The sequence below is a fragment of the Cuculus canorus genome, chromosome 3 (genome assembly GCF_017976375.1).
Source record: "Cuculus canorus isolate bCucCan1 chromosome 3, bCucCan1.pri, whole genome shotgun sequence".
In the NCBI taxonomy this organism is placed as follows: domain Eukaryota; kingdom Metazoa; phylum Chordata; class Aves; order Cuculiformes; family Cuculidae; genus Cuculus; species Cuculus canorus.
This window is the reverse complement of record NC_071403.1, coordinates 593261-613279: the sequence shown is the minus strand read 5'-3', so window position 1 is coordinate 613279 and position 20019 is coordinate 593261. Positions and strand designations below refer to the sequence as shown.

Below are 20019 nucleotides of genomic sequence, written 5' to 3'. Positions count from 1 at the left end.
CCTTGCCATGACTCTGGCCACACGGGAATAAAACCAGCTGCAGGACTGCTAAACCTCCTTTCAAAGTGGGGCATGAATGCAGTGGTTGTGGCTCCACCACTACCAGTGGTTTGCAAGTACAGCTGGTTGCTGTGGTGCAGAGCATGGGCTGAGCTTCTGCACAGCCCTGGTCCTGCTCCTCGCTGCTTGGAGCACCCTTTGCTCCATGCAGGCTCCGAAGCCTCAGTAGTGCGAGGAGAGGGGTGAATTACCTGCCCTAGAAAGTCAATCACACCTTAAAGCAGGATGTGAGAGCTCCACGTAACTGAACGGCTACGTTGTAACTTCGCAGAGGTGGGCTTTTTCTGTTTTTCCAATCAGAAACTGTTTTTCTCAATTTATCTTTTGGAGAGAGAGCTGACATCTTATTTCCACAGCGAAACATTTAATTTTAAGATAATTTGCACATAATACTTAGCTTTTGCATTGCTTTGAACAAAACAATTTTCCATTAAAACAAAGCAAGGATGAGCAGGCTGTGGTCACCGAACAGCGTGCTGGCAGAGCACAGCAGCAGTATAATGACATTAAGACCTAGCTTTTTAGAACGTTTAGAAAATAAATCAAATTACAAAAGAAAAAAACAGTCCAAAATTGTCTGAGCAGCACAGTGTCACTTGAAGGTCCTTCACAAGTGCAGAACAATTGGCTTCACCTACAGCCTTAACTGCTCCAGCTGGTCATTGCCTGACCACTAAAGCTCTTTGGACGAATCGGTAATGTTTAAACGATCCACGTCCAGACACTGACTTACACCTTCCTCAGTGGGCTGCAGCGCAAATGCACGGTACAAGTAATTAACACTGGGACCAAAACCAGAGTCTCCAGCTTCCAAAACAAATGCTCAGCCATGTAGCCAAAAGCACAGCTCCAATGGCATAAGCCAATTCACTCTCTGTTTTATTAAACTTCCACAGCGTTTTGAATCACTAAATCACAGTGGGTCTGGCACTTCTTCTGATGAACCTTGGTGAGCATTTCCCTACCCACCCAAACACACTTGTAAGCCTGTGTTGCCAGCTCCTCTATCTGAGACGCTTCTGGTTTCCTATAAATCGTATGTAATGATGTGAAATTTGGCAACATCCGTAAAAGTGTCTGAGCCCAATTAAGACGTGCATGTGCCTGTGTCTCCTTTCCTTCTGAAAGTCTGACAATTATTTTGCAGCCTCTGTGTTTCTCGCGGCACTGCCTGAGAGCTCTCTTGAGGTGCTGGCCTCCAGCCGCAGGCACCTACCGTCACCTTGGCTTTGTAGCCACTATTCACCTGCGTCTACTTGGAGTCATCTGAAAGTTACTTTTCAAACGTGCTGATTGTCTGGATTTCCTGTATATTCAACAGACCGATGCTCCAGAAGGCAATCTGTCCTGCCCTAAGCTTACCTGTCAAAGAGACAATGGCTCATATGCTCTGAGGTGGCCCTCCATCACTGGAGGTATTGTCTCCATCCCTGGAGGGATTTAAAAGATGGGTAGATGAAGTGCTTAGGGGTATGAGTCAGTAACAGACAGGTACGGTTGGACTCAATGATGTCTTTTCCAACCCACAGATTCTATGATTCTATGATTCTCCGATCTCTCTCTGCCAAGAACAGACGTGGTGTAGATGCTACTTTACAAATAAACAGTTTTTTCAGACAGCAAGGATCACCTGCGAGGCATACCATCCTTACAGGCTATTTGGCTTCTAAATAATATCTCAGTTTTTTAATTTCATACTAATTCCCCTTTATAAACGGGGAGATTGAAGAAGCTAAAGAAAGTACACTTCAGGATATAATTTCAATTAGGTTTGAACACTGTATACAAATAAAGGAGAACAGCCACAGGTAAATTCTAGAGCTGAGCAAACACCTTCTTTGTTTTCTATTGATGCTCTTAATGAAAATAAATTTTATCTAAATATTGCTTGGACTCCATGTGACCAGAAGCAACCTGCCTGTTGATTCCTCTTAGCTCTTCTCATTCCCTCATTGGGAGTGGAAGATATAGAATCATACAGTCATAGATTGCCAGGTTGGAAGGGACCTCTAGGAGCACCTCTTCCAACCTTTTTAGGTGATCTATAGTTTAAATGAGATGGCCCAGCACCCTGTCAAGCTGAGCCTTAGAAGTGTCCGGTGCAGAGGAATCCACCACTTCCCTGAGAAGATTATTCCAATCTTTAACTGTTCTCATGGTAACAAATTTTCTTGTGGGATCCAATCAGAATCTCTCCAGGAGTAACTTATACCCATCATCCCTCATCTTTTCCATGTCACTCCCTGTGCAAAGGGAATCTCCATCCTCTTGGTAGACACCGTTTATGTACTGGTATATGGTGATAAGGTCTCCCCTAAGCCTTCTCTCAAGGCTGAACAAACCCCATTCTCTCAGCTGTACTTCATATGGAAGCTTTTCCAGTCCTCTGATCATCTTAGTATCCTTCTCTGGATCTTCTCCAACCTGTTATCAACTGGTTTTTTATAGTGGGAACCAAAACTGGACACGGCACTGCAGGTGCAGCCTGACAAGCGCTGTGTAGAGTGGGACAATGACTTCTTTACCTCTGCTGGTGATGCCCTTGTTGATGCACTCCAGCATCCTGTTGGCCTTTGCTGCCACAGCACACTGTTCACTCCTGTAGAGCCTGCAGTCCACCGAGACCACTAGGTCCTTCTCCACAGAGCTGCTCTCCAGCCAGGTGGAACGCAGTCTGAGCTGCATTCCAGCTTTATGTATTCCCAGGTTCAAGACCTTATACTTATCTCCATTGCACTTCATAAGGTTCCTGCTAGCCCACTCTTCCAGCCTGTCCAAGTCTTCCTGGAGGGTAGCTCTTCCCTCTGGAGTGTCAACCTTCCCTCTCAATTTAGTACCATCTGCAAACTTAATGAGGGTGCTCTTGATCCCAAATCCAGGTTACTTATGAAGACACTAAGCAGCATTGGACCCAGTATCAATCCCTGGGAGACTCTGCTTGTGACTGGTTGCCACTGTAAGAACCATTTACCACCACCCTCTGGGTACGGCCTTTCACCCTCGCACAGACCACTTGTCCAGGTCATAGCACATCAGCTTCTCCAGGAGGAGGCTGGGAGGAACTGTCTCAAAAGCCGTGCAGAAGCCCAGGTAGATAATATCTACCTTTTGCCCAGCATCTATCCATGGGGTCACTATGTCATAGATGCCAATCAGGTTTGTTACGCATGCCCTGTCCCTAGTGAATCCCTCTTGGATTTTCCCAGTCACATACTTCAGCTGACTTGTGACTGTCACCAGGAGTATTCACTCCATAACCTTCCCTGAGACTGATGGGTCTATAACTAGATTATAATATTAAAACCTAGTTAATATTAAAAAAATTAATATAATATATAAAAATGTATATTCCTTTGCTGGTTCCGTTCTCTATTCTTCTACCTTCTTGCAAGAAGCAATAGTAAAGAACATTTTTTAAGGACCTAAGTATCTTACATACGTAAATTGGTCAAAAGAGTGTTTGTATCAAGGTGAGAACCCAACGTTACGACCAGAATTCATTAGGTCTCAACACCAGTCTGGGCACCCTAAGCTCCTTTGGCAGAGAGAAATGACCTCTTTTATATGATCTGATGTCCTTTAGACTGAGATGAAAACTTGGCCTCTGGAGGGCCCTTTTCTCTCTCTTGATGACAAAAGAAGTTTATGGTGGCTAAATCAGTTCTAGAGATCTTAAACACAGACAGCAACAATTTCATCCAGTGAGTCTGGGGGTCACGGGGACGGATCAATGAATTTCATATTTAATCACTTCTTAAATGGATTAAGGCAATTGAAAATTGCCACACAGAGACTGAGACGCACTTAATTGACTAAATTGCTCTCTAGGCTGTATTGTCCTTATTGCTGAGAACACCCCATCCCTCTGGGAGCTCAGGCACCTTCCTCGCATGAGGATGGTGCATTGCGGAGGATGGATCTGAAGCCAACCATTGTTAAATGTTCACATGTTGCAGCACTTAACCATGATTGAAACATTCCTAAAAGACCAAATCCTAACCACTATCAGGGATTACGTAACACAATTTCATATCAGTCCATCTGTATCAAGAATGTTGCGAGATGTAGTTTTCTGTTTATAATACACAGATGAATACTAGAGAAATTTTTTCACCAAGTATGAGCTGGATGTCTGAATGTTTGAAATCTTCCTGCCCTCCTAAAGCACCAGCCCTTTGAAGAACCCTTTCTAGGCTGGTCAAGTAAAACTGTGACTCTTTGTTCCCACATATTTAGAATTTTACAGGTTGATGAAATACCACAAATTGGAAATTATTGCGGTCAGCTGGCATAGTGCAATAATTCCATTTTAGTTCATTTCTAGCCTGTGCTTGTTAATAAAGCATCTTGTTGGTTTAACATCTGTCACTGTCTAGATGTAATTATCACTTCAGTTCTTCTATTCTGTTTCAAAATAATGCTGAGCAAACAGAGGTTATTTGCCTGTCTCCCTTTTCCATCCATAGGTGTAGCTGACTGATAGTAAACCGAAGTCCTCTCTATTATCTGTCCTCACCTACGCCACCTCCTCTGGTTTCCCCGTCCTGACAGAGCAGCAAGATCTCAGTCTTTATTTCTGCTGTAAAAGTGACAGCCGAGTGCACTGTCCTGACTTGCTCGTAACACTTGGCTTTCTCTTTTAAGTAGTTCTACCGTATCATCTTTGACAGTATTTAAATGTGGTATTGAATGTTTCTTTATAATGTTAATGGTCACCAAAAAAGGACATGAAAGTGTTTCCAGTAGAAGACCCCTTAGCTAATAGAGGCTGCCTGTTGCTCTGTGCTGGCAAACTTCTTTCATGATGATAAGATCACTCCTCATAGGAAATGTTTTGAAGGTTTCCCTGGCACCTACAACGCGCGTTTAATGCAAATGCTGTCGTCATTAAAATGGCTTTGATATAATTCCTGAAAGTTGCATTAGGGTACCTGCAGAGAGGAAAGGAGAGAGGAGAAGGACAGAGGGAGAGCACCTACCCTGGAGCCCCAAAAACAGCTACCAGTGTCCAGATTTCTTGAGAACATGAGACACTCCTGGAGCGAGTAGAGGCCATTTGGCTCATCATGTCTCATTCCCTTTTCCATCTACACCATCATGTCTTCTAATTGTTTCTTTAATGACCTCTGTGTTCTTGCCTTAACTATCTTGCTTAGTAAGCCATTCCACATATTTATGATTCGCTGCTTGAAAAAAATGCTTCCTGACATCTGCTGTGAATTTGTTTTTCTTTAATTTTCATTTATGCCCTCTCATTCTATCATCTGTGTTGGGCTGAAAATAGGAAACCATGTTGACATTTTCTGAACCATTTAAATTTTATATTCTTTAATTAAAAATTCTCTCTTAACTAGATGGAAGTCCAACCTGTCAGTAAAGAATATAATACTGTATTTAAAACAAAATATTAATCTTATAAGTACATAAATTAATTGAGATATATATTTAATATTCCATAGATCAGCTCATTAATGTCTCCTAAAGAAAGAATTCCAACATTTGCTAAGGTTCACTCATGGCAAGGGCATGAAATGCACCAAAACACTAAGAAGTGCCAGGACCGAAGGTTTTTTCCAGTTTCATATTTTATGGTTTCATTCATCTTTAGATGTCCTAATGTTATGACCATCGTTGGAACTCCAGTTTTGCCTTAGTCAGATTTTCACATTAAAAATCCAATTTTCAAAAAATGTTAAACCTTTTACATTTTCAGGATTAGATGTTTTTTAGGATTTCTCAATTTGGACTGCCACAGATCGGAACACCGTCCCAGTCCCTTTGAAAACAAGGAACTAGTTACGTTTTAGTTTGAGAGCTGTCAGCAACTTTAGTCACCAGGGCTTTGCTGACATTAACAAGCCATGCCAGGCTCGAGCCCTTCACACTGCATGCGTCTCTACTTGGTGAATTCTGTGAATTTATTTAGGATCATGTTGTTCAGCACGTGCTTCCTTCCTTCTGTTTATCCCCCATCTGCTTTTTCACTCAATACTTTTTCTCCTTCCCTTCTGCAAAACAATGACCAAAGTGTCAAGATGACCCTAATGCTCTAAAATTTCGCCCTCCACAGCCAGAGACGGTATCAGCACTAAAAGAGATTTCATTCACTAGATATAACTAATGAAGAAACTTCTCATCAGTTGTTCCACTTGGTATCCTCAGGCAAACCTTTCATCCATAGGTCCTGAGGAGCATTGCCTATTCTAGCCTGGTGTGCCAGCAGCATCCTTGGGAAGGAGCAGCACGAAAATCCAAACTATAGCTGTGCAAAAATATGATGATGAAAGTCCTCTCCTGGGACTCAGTGACATTTTGATACCTTTGAATCCTATTAGGATGCAACAGACCAGTAGCTAAATTCCATAGCAAAAATCTTTTCTAAAAGCCCAGCTATTCTTGTTAGTACAGAAAGAAGAGTGAGGGGAAAGAAGTGCAGACTGCAAAGCTTCCCAAAAAACTGAATGAGAAATCTGACCATTCTGAGTATTTTTTTTTCTTTTACTGGTCACCCGAATGCCTAGTTTATGATCCTACGCATTTAAGCAATATTTCCAGCTATTTCTGAGTATGTAATTGATCTGTGAGGGAGGAATCAGACTCCGGCACTTCCCATATGCCTATGGAAAAGGACCTCTTGTTCTTTCTATGCAGATTAGAAGTAGCCCGAAAAGCAAAGGGCAAAGTGTGTGCCATTTACTTTGACCTGAGGGGTGCAGGGGAGAAAAAGGGCAAACATTAAACCCCTCCAAGTACTTTAAGAAATAACCCTTTTCTGCTTCACGTTAGTACCTTTCTGCTTGGACCCGAGCATGCGTCAGCCAAATTCTCACTGCCTTTCTTTTCTCTCTTATTACCAATACTCTCTGATCTTTTCTGCTGATGTTCTAAATGTGTGTTCTGATGAGGTCACGTATTATTACCCAAGCAGATAATGGGGCCCAGGAGCTTCCATGTGCCATGTTTGAGTGCCATATATCCTCTGGAATTTTGCAGTTTCTGCTGCTTTTGGGGCCAAGTGCCTCGACTGAGCCCACACCAGAGGAATTTAGAGCAGTTTCAGAAACTTACACAGAAACAAAGGAATGTAGAATCAGTTTAACAGAACGAGAAGCAATAGCCATCTCGATAATTTTCCAGGGTAATTTGGCTTGGTGCTTATGCCTAAAATTCATTTTGTTAGAGTGACTGATCTTCAGTGGAAGAGTGTAATGAATGGACAGTTAGGTTAATGTCAATGTGCTGTTAGAGGCAGAAGCCAAAAATTCTCTTTAATGTTGTCTCATTAGGAAGCCCCCGTGAAAGCATCTTTCCCGGAATGCTGTGAGAATCTGAGTGCCAGAGCTGGTGGGAGGGATCCTCCACCAGCTGCCAAACATGACATTTCTGGACAGGCTGCTGAACCCTCAGCAGGTGACATCTGTGAAGCAGCCTTTCATCTTCCTGTCTCTCGGTGGCTGGATACCTGCATGGGGCAGGGATCCCAGAGAGGCTCTATGAATGCAGCCTGTCTCTTCCTCCCAGCTGGGCTTCCACCGCCACAGGCCGAGGAGCCCACAATTTGAGCTTCCAGTGTCAACATCTGCTCTCAGAGCCTCTTTTGTCCATTTCTCTCTTTATGCGCTGACAGCTAGAGCCCAGTTCAGCCAATATAAACCGTCTGTAATCAACAGAACACAATCTACTGACTGTTTACAGCCTGCAAGCAATAGGTATATTTTTTTTTCACTTCTGCGGTGTATTCAACTGCATAGGAGAGCGATGAACCAGCAGACAGACTTGAGCAGCTCAGAGATTTTTCAGTTGCCCTAAAAAAAAAGGAAAGCTGCAAAGCATGATCTGAGTGAAAATTTACTTATAGATGATAATAACATCAGAAGCATTTAAAATTTTAAAGCATTGATGCACAACTTCTGGCTTTCTTGCATAGACCTGCTGTTAAATGAACCGGTTTTGGTGGTGGGAAAAATAACACAAAATGGAAAAAACAGAAAAGTGGTTTAATTTTTCCTTTTCACAAAGCCACCGAAAAGGCAAATGTTCTCTTCAGGAAATTCCAGGTGACGCTAAATGTAATTTATTCATCACAATTAATGTTATCGCAATGAATACCAAATGAATTGCTAATCATTGACCACCTTGTTTGAAAGTGTTACCTATCCATCTGTCTGTTTTGCTAAAAGTACTTTTCACAACATATGTTTCTTTTGGCTCTTTGAGCGCCACTAGCAAAGTCATAGCCACCCATCAGAAGGACATTCAAATAAATAATAAGCAGAAATTTGCTCAAGAGCATTTCCGTGTCTTTGCTAGCTACTTCTGGTTTACTTTTCTAAGTTTTACCTCGGTGTTGGATAAATGTCGGTGGAAAGATTATTTCTTGTGGCCAAAGGATAAGAATAGGAAATATAAGGTCTGGATACTTTTCTTATTTCTGCTACGGGCAATGAGGCTCCCGTGATCTTGAGTCTTTCAGAACAGAAAAAGAACTAAGCAAGTATTTATGGGTTGAAATGTCATTCAGTTTCAAATTGAATTTGTGTCCAAAATCATCTTTGAATAAGTCAACTTTTGGGCTTTTCTTGTTTGGTATTTGTAAAATAAGCATCCCAGCAAACCCGGGATAAATATTTTATGGCCATTCATAGTGTACGTTGGGAGCCTTGGAGTAAAGGAGCTCAGTAACTGTGAGCTATAACCGTCTTCATGAAGTTCAGCCTCCTTGGGTGAAACAATATGATGACATTTTCTGCTACCACTTCTTTGCTTCACTTCATATAATAGTTGATATGGGTATGGAAGTGCTTGGTGGGGAGCACTGCTCTGTGCCAGATACGATCTGTAAACAAACCTCTGGCCTGGCCTGGCTCTTCAGCAGGGGCACTGCACCCACACTCGTCTCAACAGTCACTGAGAGTGACAGTAAAGATCTGACTCATAACATGAGGGAAGGAAAGAAGCCCGAATAGGGTACCCCTCAGAAGGCCAGCGGTGCACGGGCTGGTACCAAGAGGTGTCTCCGGTACAGGAAAATAAATAGTGCATTGCTACCCCAAAATAATTGAGAAAAGACTAAAGACTCGGAGGAGGTATGTGATATGAATAGAAAGGAGGCGACGTGAACAGACTTATAATCTTAACAAAAAGTTTAGTTTTATGTTATAGCCAGATAGATATCAGAAAGATATTTACAGTGAAAAATATATGAATATTTGAATATATACTTATTGAATATATATATTGAAAATATATTTAGAAATTAGTTTTGAATCTCTGGGTATCTGCTTGTGCATTTAGATCATGAGCAGTTGAGAAAGCACCAAGTCTTTCTCTGTGTGTACAATGTATGGGTGAATGTTGGATAGTGTTTTGTGAACAGTGTAGCATAAATACAAACAATACAACAAAAGCTTTACACTTAGCTGCTTAGTTTTAACTCAGACCACACTAAGTATGAAGTAATCTCACAAGCAGGATTTAGATGCAACATCAATGTTACTAGATCCTGAGAACATTTCCAAAGGGCTACAAAGGAAGACAAGAGCTGAAATATCTCTGATTTTCACCACTTTAAAAAGTCACTATTGCTCACGGGAAAGCAAGACCAAATAGATCAGAAGGCAATACAACCACTCTCCAGGTCATCATCCCGCTCGTCGTCAGGGGCTTTTGGAATCAAATTGAGAAAAGAAACTCACAGAAAAGCAGTGTAGCAGATGTTCCCAACTCCACTGCTGTGGAAAACATAGACATTCAAAGATAAAAGTATAATGCTGCCCTCTTTAGCCATTATGTCATTCAGGTAGCTAAGAAATGCCTTTTATGTCATACACCTTGCTACGTGACATTGGGGAATCGGTTAGTCAATACTATTAAATAAATATCGTCCTCTGTAAATGTGCACATCTCATTCCTCTCTTGTATCTCCACCTATATCCAATCTCACCTATGCAACCTCACCTCTCTTCAATCTTCAGTCCACAAAACCAGTATCCCGGTAAAGGGCCTTCCCAGTGAGCAAATTCTTCAGAGAGCACTGACAGGCACTGACAGGCTTCTGCTTATCCCCACCAGCACGAGGGCAGGGGAACCACCTGTTCATGCCTGAAAAGCTGCTTTTAAAAAACTGTTGCCTTAAAATTACATCATCTCCAATTCTTAGACATTGTTGGAATTGAAATGCTCTAATTTCTTGCAGATTTATTTTCCCAGTGCTGGGTGTGCAATTATTTTGTCACTTCGAAGTGCAGAACATCAGTGCGGTACTTAAAAAAAAAAAACAAACCAAAAAAACCCAAAACAAAGCAACCTGGAAAGGAGAAAAAACAAATTAAGAACAAAATTATCAGGTGTTCAGGATATTAAAAGTGTTTGTTAAAAACGCTGGTTAGTGAAGAACGTTCTCTGGCCAAGGACAGGAATGCAAACTGTCTTTGAATTTATGTCAAATGCATCCATATTTTTTTAAAGATTTTTTTTTAAGTTATTGTAAAGGAAATCATTTGCATGATAATTTTTGTGGAAATAATGATACCTTCCATCTGATTCTAATTTACTGTCAGAAAAATGTCAAGGAAGGAAGGGCAGAATCTTCTAATGTTTATTTCTGCTGTTTGAAAATGCTCTGAAAAAGGCACAGTGACTCTGGCGGGGGCTCTTTGATGGAGGTTTTTATGAAGTTAATGTTGCAGAGAGATGGTCGGAAGCCCCCAACGAGTGGACTGTGGCGTGTCGAATGGTCAAACGATTCCATCTGTAGTTAAACTTGCTACTGGAAGCATTTATCAACCTCCCAGTTGTTTAATTTGGGACCCTGCTGCTCCCACACTCTATCTGGATTTTGTCATTTACTAAAGCAGCACCCTTGCTATGTCTGGAAAGAAAAGCAAAGCCATGCAAGTGTTCCAACTGCTTCAGATACTCTGTTCTGAAACCAGAAATACTGACAAACTCAATAGTCTTAAAGCTTTCCTCATTTACTCGTATAATCTATTTTTTACCTAAGTGAGGAGGGTTTGAGTGAGGGACTCTTTGGAAACTTTACTGACGGTGTTAAGTAAGCTACATTGACTTTATTCTGAGCTCAATTCTTTTTACTGGAGAGACTCAAAGCCAGATTGCAATGGGAGCCATCCTCCCTTGAACTTGTAAAAATCTAAATCTCAGTTTTATAGCTCCATCCTTCTTCTCCAAACAGCTCAATCCAGCAGCCCAAGCCAGCAGAGTTAACACTTTTTCCTCCTCTCCTCTGCCTTCATCTGCACCTTTCTTCCAGTTCCACCCCAGGCCTGCGGCAGCTCTCAAAACAAGGGGAGCGAAGAGTTTCTGCTCTCAGACCATCTCCTCTCTATGCTATCAACTTACCACGAGACTGAAACCGAGACACAAAACTTATTGACCTGAATAAAGTTAACAAATGGTTTTTTTTATACAATGGAGCCTGGAGCCCCAGGACGCAGTCTGGGATCTCCTCCCATTGCAATAGTCACTCTCCTTTATGACAGCGTGACCCTTAAGCGCCTTAGCTGGAAATTCTCTCTTTATCACAATATCTTACCAGCACACCTCAGCCATGCTGCAGGACCCCTTCTGGGCAGAGTTTCATCACCATTTGATTCTTCTTCAAGGAGGAAGAGGGCACCACAGAGAGCTGTTACTGCGAGGAGTGTCAGCACCCATCAGGGGCATCTCGAGATGGAAGGATCCAAATACTGCTAGTAGTCATGTCAGCCAAGAACTCCGGTTAAACATTATCAAGTTACTGGGAGAAATCCTTCTTCCGACGGTGCTGGATTGGCAATGCTGTAGAGGAGCTGCAGAGACCAGCAACAAAAGCAGGATGAGTTAATGGACACTTAGTAAAAATGAACATGTCACCCTAAAAATGGCAAATGAATGAGAAAGAGGGAAACACAACGAGAGAGAGGAAGTAAAGCAGGAAAAGCCACAAAGTACAAACCCATTTACATGATTTCTAGGTGGCAACCATAATATGTTGATCCAACAGCTTTTTGGAACTAAAAGGTACATGTTTCATTCCAGTGCTGGCAGTGTGGTTAGAATACCTGATTGTGCAACGTGATCTCTTACTGCTGGAAGCACCTACAGTAGGACAAGTTTCATAATATTTCTTTTATTGTGGAACTGATAGAAGAAAGAATTAATTACAGGAACGATAACTTGCCTTAATGTCAACTGTATTTCATACACTGCTTCCATACAAACTATCATAAAAGGAAAAAAATGAGATGACAGAGTGAAACCTGGAAAAAAAATACCCGAAACAAAACAGAGTAGTAAGGAAGGAAGGAGTTGGAAAAACGCAAATAAAATTCCTTGCTGTGGTGAATGTGCCCTGTGGGTCTGTTTTGGAGATTCTGTTTCTATCTGACACAAGGCAACCCCCGTCTCTTCCCCCACAGACAACTCCTGCAGCCATCCTTGCTGACAAGACTTTACCATTTACACCAAATACACTAATGAAGAAAATGGACTTTTGGGAGAAGATCATGGGAAAGTTAGACCTATACTTCCACTGATACACTCGATGACAGCATTAATCAGTGCCAGAGGTGAGAGAGGACCCAAACCACTATATACATTATCTGTGTATGCAAGGATGCAAAGAAGGCGTGGGCCCTTCCAACCCCCAGACATCTCTTATCAATGGCTAATTCCTTTCCTTCCAAATCAGAGTCTTTTTTTCACAAGCAAGAATAGCTGTGGACCAATATGAGATGTGGTGGCAACTTGCTCTTTTTGCAGTTACTCAGAGCTGGGAAAAAAACCTAACAGACTTGCAGAGCCTGTCTTACAACCCCAGAAAAGTTACACATGAAATTAAACCAGCTTAAGTCATCAGTGCTGGAAGAATGCTTCCAGGTACTTCGGTTCCCAGTATCCAATGTACGCACCAGAGGAACTAATTTGACTCCCTGTGTGTCAGCTGGTCTGCCAAACTCAATGTGCTTTGGAGTAGGCTGTGAATTTGTTTGTTTAACATTCAGGCATGAGAAGGATTACAAAGTCAGTTACTGAAGTAACTCGGATCTTCTAACATTATATTCATAATGCCCATGTTTAGCTAATGCATGGCCTAACAGGGTGAGCCTGGTCTGCAGTGCAACATTGTCCTCAGCTCAGACTCTGGTTAAGTAAAGGAGTGGAAATGAGGACTGATTCCCAGCTCGTTTTCAAAATTAAAGCATTAGCACTGTAGCAAATGGAGATCATTGCAGTTGTGTAGCTGTGGGAAGAGCAATACAGTGTAAAAGCTAGATAGCCCGTATATTAGGTGCCCCAAGACAGAACCAATAAGTGGTATAAATGCATTCTATATGGCCTTTTGTAATTAGTAATGAAATGCCTGAAATAAATCCAAAGCCTTGCAAGAAGTCAGCTTTCCCTAGAAATCCTGTTTTCAAATGGTATCATACTTCAGCATTCTTAAACTTCGTGAGTTCACAGCATCTGCTGCTTAAATATAACAGCACATATGGCAGCATCATTTTGGAAAGCGATGTAAAAAAAAAGACTGAAGAAACTATTATGAGGACTGCTGTCATGCTCTTGGGGCACAATTGCAATCTTGTGTTCCCATACGGCACCGCTGGAAAAAGAGCATGAAGTTTGAGTAGGGTAGATAGGGTCAAATGCTGTATAAGAAACTTGACTCAAATATTCCCTGTTTGTACTTACATTTTACAAGTACCGATTGAAATACACAATATAGTTTAGGTCCTAACTTTTCACTAAGGGGACCAAACGAGGTTCTTCAGGTTTAGCATTCGGGTAAGTGCTGTTTTAAAGCCTAAATCAGCAAACGCTGACATTCTATCTCTGGCAATCCAAGTCTATAATTAATTTGTAGATCATCACACACCGCTTTTGTGAACCGGTATCAACATCTAGCTATTCTGCCACTGGGTAGACATGTGGCTTTTGTCAATGAATGGGTTTTTTCTGCCTGACTGTATTATAGTAGAGCGGAGCTGTGTCTCTCTGGAGTTAGCACATTCCGCTGTAATTCTACTGATGTTTCATTATTGAGGCAGTTTCATAACATGAAAACAATGAGGGTGCAATTACTCCGTTAGGGCACAGCCTCCACCCAAAGGGAGAAGAATAGCCAAGTTGTTTACGAAGATACAATTATTTCATGAATTCCTGGAAACACTATTTCCTTTCAACAATATCAAAGGAGAATATTATCCCTTTTTGAGGAGATTTGTACCTTTTGGAGAATTTGGAGGAAGTCTTCTGCAAATATGAATACCAATGGCCACCATGAGGGGAAAACACTTATTTTCTGTCACTAATCACCCACAGTAATTTTCAGGTTTGTGGGGAAGTAGTTATGAAAGAGGAGAGTAAGTAGAGGTTTGAGGCCCTAAACGAGCTGAGCACTGTGAAGCTTTACTGGGACCAAACATAAAGAATCTGTGCCTTCTCTTGGTTCATGGACTCCCATTTGATAACACTTATGTCCTGTCACAGCAAATGAGTGCACCAGGAACATAATAAATAGCAAGCAAAGAGCACAAGGAAAGTTACTGAGAGACTGATATAGTCCTGTACCTTCTCTGATGTTGCACATCTTTGGAAGCAAATTCAATAGTGGCCAAGGGAACTCCTTATCAAAAAGCATTAGTGAGCTTAGCAAGCCTTTCAAAAAGAACTGAGCACCAATGAGGTTTAATGGCAACTATTTTTCCCTCCTTTCTGCTTTTTCTCTTGCAAGCAACTTAAAAATACACTTTTTTCCCCTCATTATTAGGTTATTTTTAAGTTATTGCTAAGTAATTTTATAACAGAAAAAATCCCAGAGCAGCAGAACAGCACTTCATGTAATCACTGGCACGTTCTTATTCCAACCACACGGCATTGCCTTGTCTTTCTGTGACAGAACTGTGTTAGAAAAAATGATCTCTGCTGCTGCCGAAGAGCCCCAATTTTTACCACAAAAGAAGCGCCATGCTTGAAGCACGTTTTCTTTAAGAGCTATTTGTTCTTTACTGGTCATCCTCAGGTTGAAGTGATTTGTCTCTGACTGACATTTTTAGCTCCGTCTATAGCACGTAAGGTCATTTAGAACCCAAAGGTTTATCCCGTAGTGTGAGATCTTGGACTACCCGGGTAGTCATTGCTGGCCTGTAAATTAAAATCATTCAAACTATTCACTCTGGAGACTCCAATTGCGCTGTAACTGGTCCGAAGATTGCTCTGCCATGCAGGAGACGTACAAATTACAGTTTTGCTTAAAGGAGGTATCTACCTAATTATTTATTTCTTTGGGCATTATACTTAGATGAGACACTGTAGAAGTTAAAGATTTAAAGTTATCAGCATAACATTATGATAACAGAATGCATTTGCTTGCATACTGTCATCCCTGCAGCTCTTGATCGCATATGGGTAGAGAAGGATGTATTCAGTGTCTGTTCCGCTGTGCTACATAAACCAATATCCACTTAAGAGCACAGAGCCTAGGACCACTTTTTGGTAGAAAAAACTGCTGGAAAACTGGAACTGTTTCACTAATTCATCTTGAGAAGGCGAGCACAGATCAGTTATTAACACAGCAGCGAACATTTTTGTTTCAATAACGGTCAAAGGAAATCATATTGAGTCTTAAAAGAGCTCAGTAGGTTTTCGAGAAATATCAAGAGCTGAGAATATTTTAGACTGCTTTTCTCTTTCTTTTTTACTACTTCACACCTCCTTCCTTTGATATATGGAGTTTGTTTTTTATGAATACAAAAACAGGAATTTCATGCTGTGACCCAGATTTCTATCCCATCACGTACATTCCCCTGTGCATCAAGTTTAAAAGCTAAAAAGACCCAGAGTTTTGCATGAAATTTGCAACTTGGATTTCTTTTTTTTTCCCAACTTTTGGATTTTTTGAAAATGAGTCATTTTGTAGCAAAGGAAAAGGTTTCTGGGGGAAAATGATCCTTTTACAAGTAAGGTCTCTACAGGAGAACATTAAGAGAAATTTTGTGTTACAGACAAGGAAAATCAGCTATAACGCCATAAAGAAAGCTTTATCTTTACTCTAATGTCCAGCTACTTAATTTCTCTGGGCTTTATTGTGACTAAGTTAAAAGCCCATTACAATCTACTGCACTGTTCCAGGGTAGACAGAGGCTTTGAGACTGGGCTCAACAAGATAAAGAGATTTAAAGCAACTTCAAGCTGCGATAACAGAGGAGGCAATAACTTAACACAATAGTACAATATTTATACAGTAAGTGGTTGTACAGAATGTCTTTTTTAACTGTATTACACGTCTGATTTTCCCCTAGCGATTTCCTCTCTTCTAGGCTCTTGTTTTGACTCCTTTCCCTCTACTTCATGAATGGCTGTATTCATCATTTGTCTTCTGAAACATGGGTTTCAGAAGATGCTAATCTATCTCGGTGGTAATCAGTTCTTCTTGACAGTTTCTGTGAGTTGAACTACTTTCCTTCTAAAGTATAAGCCCTGCACCGATCCTCAACTGATTTTTCAGAGCAAGGTACTCGAAAGAGCAAGCTTAACCCCATGCATGAAGCTCTACGTGGCGTTTTACTAACAGGCACCAAATGCTAAATGTGGAATCAGATTTATCTGAGGAGTCTCACAGTAGCAGTTTTATATTTATCTCTATATTTAACTTCAGCTCAAAACGTGAATGATGTTGATGACTGTATTAAAAGATCCGAGGCATACCTGCAGGACCTGGAGTCTGTACATTCAACCATGAAAGAAAATAAATCACATGTGATTTTCATCAAGCCATAATAATAAAGTCCCTCCTTTTTTCTAGGGTGGAGATTCTTCCATGTTTTGAAATGAAATTTACTTCTAACACTTCTCTTTGCTTTTGTTTTAGAAAACACCTTGATAGATCTCTCTACAAAGCAATCTTTGAGAGAGGAAAAGGTTATACTCTCATGATATGCCCATTTTTCTGATCTCACTGTTCAATACTTTTCCAAACTGCACGCAAGGCAGCAGGGCTCGGGTCTCAGAGTCGAGTGAGAGGGACATTTCTTCCGAAAAAACTGCTAAAGACACTCAGCAGTTTCAAGAGAACATTCAAATTAGTGTAGAAACTGGTCCCAATCTGTAACTGTGCTAATTACCAGATTTTAGCTCTCTACACAAGTCAGACTCTCGCGCAGTCACCCAGGTGGGGCTTTAAGCTTAATCTCTGCTTACCTCAACTGTCCAATGTCAGTAGCGTTGCTTTTTGCACTACACCCACGTACTGAGCTGAGGAGCACATTGCAAGAATTTCTACAAATAAATTTGCCTCTAAACTAGTTAGACCGGGGGGTGGGGGGTGTCCTTAGGCGAAAGAATAAGTGTAAAACAAATTGTTTCTCAGAACTGGAAGCCATACATTGCCAGAGTCCTGAGCGCTGCAAGGCCATCAGAGCGAGAACGCCACAGCAGCACTCTGCTAGGAAAGACGCTGCATCCTGCTTGTCTGGGTAATAGTTCTTCCATTAGAGGCAATATTAGAATTTCAGCTTCTGATCTCTCCTTGTGGACCCCTTAAAATCCAAGCTGTGAAACAGCAGCTGATGCTTTACATACTATCACAACAGCCGCAATATATGAAACCTGGAAACGGCATGCCAGGGAAATTAATGACGGGCTGTTAAGGGATATACAGTAACTCACGTTTGCATTACACAACATACAGCAAATTAAAGCTGCCTTTCCTTTGTTTTGCTGGGTTGAATGAATAAACATCAAGCAGCACTGCAGAATGGCGCTATCTGAGATTACTTTTAATTGCTAGAAAGCCCAGGAAAAAGGGATATTTTTTATCAACAGCGCAGAACAAGCTCAGAAAGTTGCACTAATCAGTAGACACAGAATGAGCTCTGCGTCACCACCGCCAGCTCGAATAATAGCATATGGTACGGCAGATCCACACCGGCAAGAGCCAGGACCAGATCCTGGAGCAGTCGTTTGTCAAATTAACAATTGCTAAAAGCACAACAGTAACATTAATGCATTTGTTCCTTATTTTGTGCGATTTTATTATACTTTTGCATATGATAACTTCACAGGGGCTGTCTTGGATGTATATATTTTGTTTCAATGCAAATGAATCCACGTAGCTAAAGGACTAGAACACTGTAAGTACAATGCAGAAAGAGTACATTTGTGGAAATATCCCATAGGTTACACAGTTTTTGCGCTACGTGTAGTATTTCAGCTTCTCTTCGACATAAACATCGAGTGATTTGTGCTTAATATTTTGCTGTTAGGTGTTTTCAGGCTGAATACATATTAAGGAAATTTTCGATGGATTCTCTATAAACTGTGAGAGCAGTTAAATTAGTTTGTCTGAGTGTACTGTCAATTTGTATTGCATGATCATATCTTTAATTAAATCAAATATCAGACACATAAGCTTAATTACAAAATACAAAAAAAAATCAAACGCACTTTCACTTAAATCCCAAAGCCATAGAATCTGTAGCCTTCCTTTAAAGTAAATTACTGTTTCCTGGGTGAGGTCTTTTGAAGCCTTCCAAGCTAATTTGCCTTAGCTCCCATTCACCTCGACAGATGCACAGCTGGACCCAGGGGAAGGCTCTCTCACAGCAGTCCCAGTCACTGAGGGAAGCAGAGAACTCAAGGAGCCTTGGAACTCTTGGAACTTGGAATATTAGTATTCTCCTTATTAGTGTTATTATTAATATTTTCACAACTGCTCTGTAAAAAGGTTTTTTTGGGTTTGTTTTTTTTTTAAAAAAAACCATCTACAGGCAGATAAGAGCTAAACCCCCTCACAATGGTTGTGCTGCAGCAGCCACGAGGCAAAAATGCTATATGTATTCTTCTGAACAATGGCACACCATAACCACGAATGAGAAGTGTTCCAAATCTGCCAAATGAGATATAGGAAATATTACTATGTCATACCAGGTTTTCTGAAATCTAAGTCAGAAGATTGAAGAGAATGGGGCAGAGTCTTTTATACTCGTGTATGAGGAAAAATTCTGCCCCTGTCTCTCTGAACTCCTATATCCCTACTCCATCTTGCTGGACCACACTGGCAATGCTAACGCCTCGCCATATCGCCTTATAAGCAGGATGTGTAGGTTTGCAGCACCATGTGAAGACCACTACAGGGCAGTTAGTTTGTCGTTGGCACCCTAAGGTGGGCTCAGAGCACCCGGAGATCCTGTCTCAGCCTGTGCTGTCCCCTGCACTTGTCCCGTAATTCCTCCATGTTGTCTCTTACCAGACATGGGACACCAGGAGCACCCACATACCACCTCCTGGTGCCATTCCTGACAGAGCTACCCAAGGTAGCTATAAAATAAGCCAACTTTCAGACTAGAAACAGTATGGTCACCTGGTGGTGGGTCCTACTTAAGGCTGATCCCTTCGTTTGAGGCACAACGCTTATTAGCTTGGACTGTCGCATTAGTAAAATTACCTCTCTTTCAGGTTCAAGAAGATATCTTCCCACACGATGGTCTGTCTCCCGGCCCACAGACACACGCTCGAGTTACAGTTCTATTCTGTCAATATTTTATTCTCCCTGCAGCAGAAAGTAAAGCACTTGGGAAAGTTTACTGACTGAAACAACGTGTCTCAGAAGATGGACAACAGCTGAAACAGTCGGAACGAAGAAGGAAAGTGTTGAAAATATGAGGTTTTACTTTTATGCCTAAATTGGCAAATAAATACCTATGTCTTTCTGTCGATCAATTCCTTTGTGTGCGATCTCCCTGGTCCCTGTTCTCAATCTCTGCCAAAGTTGTGCTGGAAAAACTCTGCTCTGAGAACTTTTGATTGTCATTTATTTTATGTTGCGTTTATAACCTACCTATCATAGGGTATTTTCATAACTTAGATTTCATAGGAAGATTAAATATATATTTAAGCTGTGTCTAAAGCCGTATGTTTCGTGTACAACCATCAATTCAATAAATCTGTCAGAATCAG

At 41.2% G+C, this 20019-nt stretch overlaps 1 long non-coding RNA gene across 20 annotated transcripts in view; it reads right to left on the bottom strand.

Moving 5' to 3' along the window:
- LOC128851851 (uncharacterized) overlaps positions 1-20019 on the bottom strand; it is a 352018-nt gene that overhangs the window by 8123 nt on the left and 323876 nt on the right. For 18 of the 20 annotated variants that reach the window (XR_008449359.1, XR_008449379.1, XR_008449361.1 and 15 more), the window contains one exon: positions 11615-11870. This is a non-coding gene — a long non-coding RNA (uncharacterized LOC128851851). Of the gene's footprint in view, positions 1-7985; positions 10367-11614; positions 11871-20019 lie in introns of those variants that run through there. The other 2 variants (XR_008449373.1, XR_008449363.1) reach the window with 2 other exon arrangements.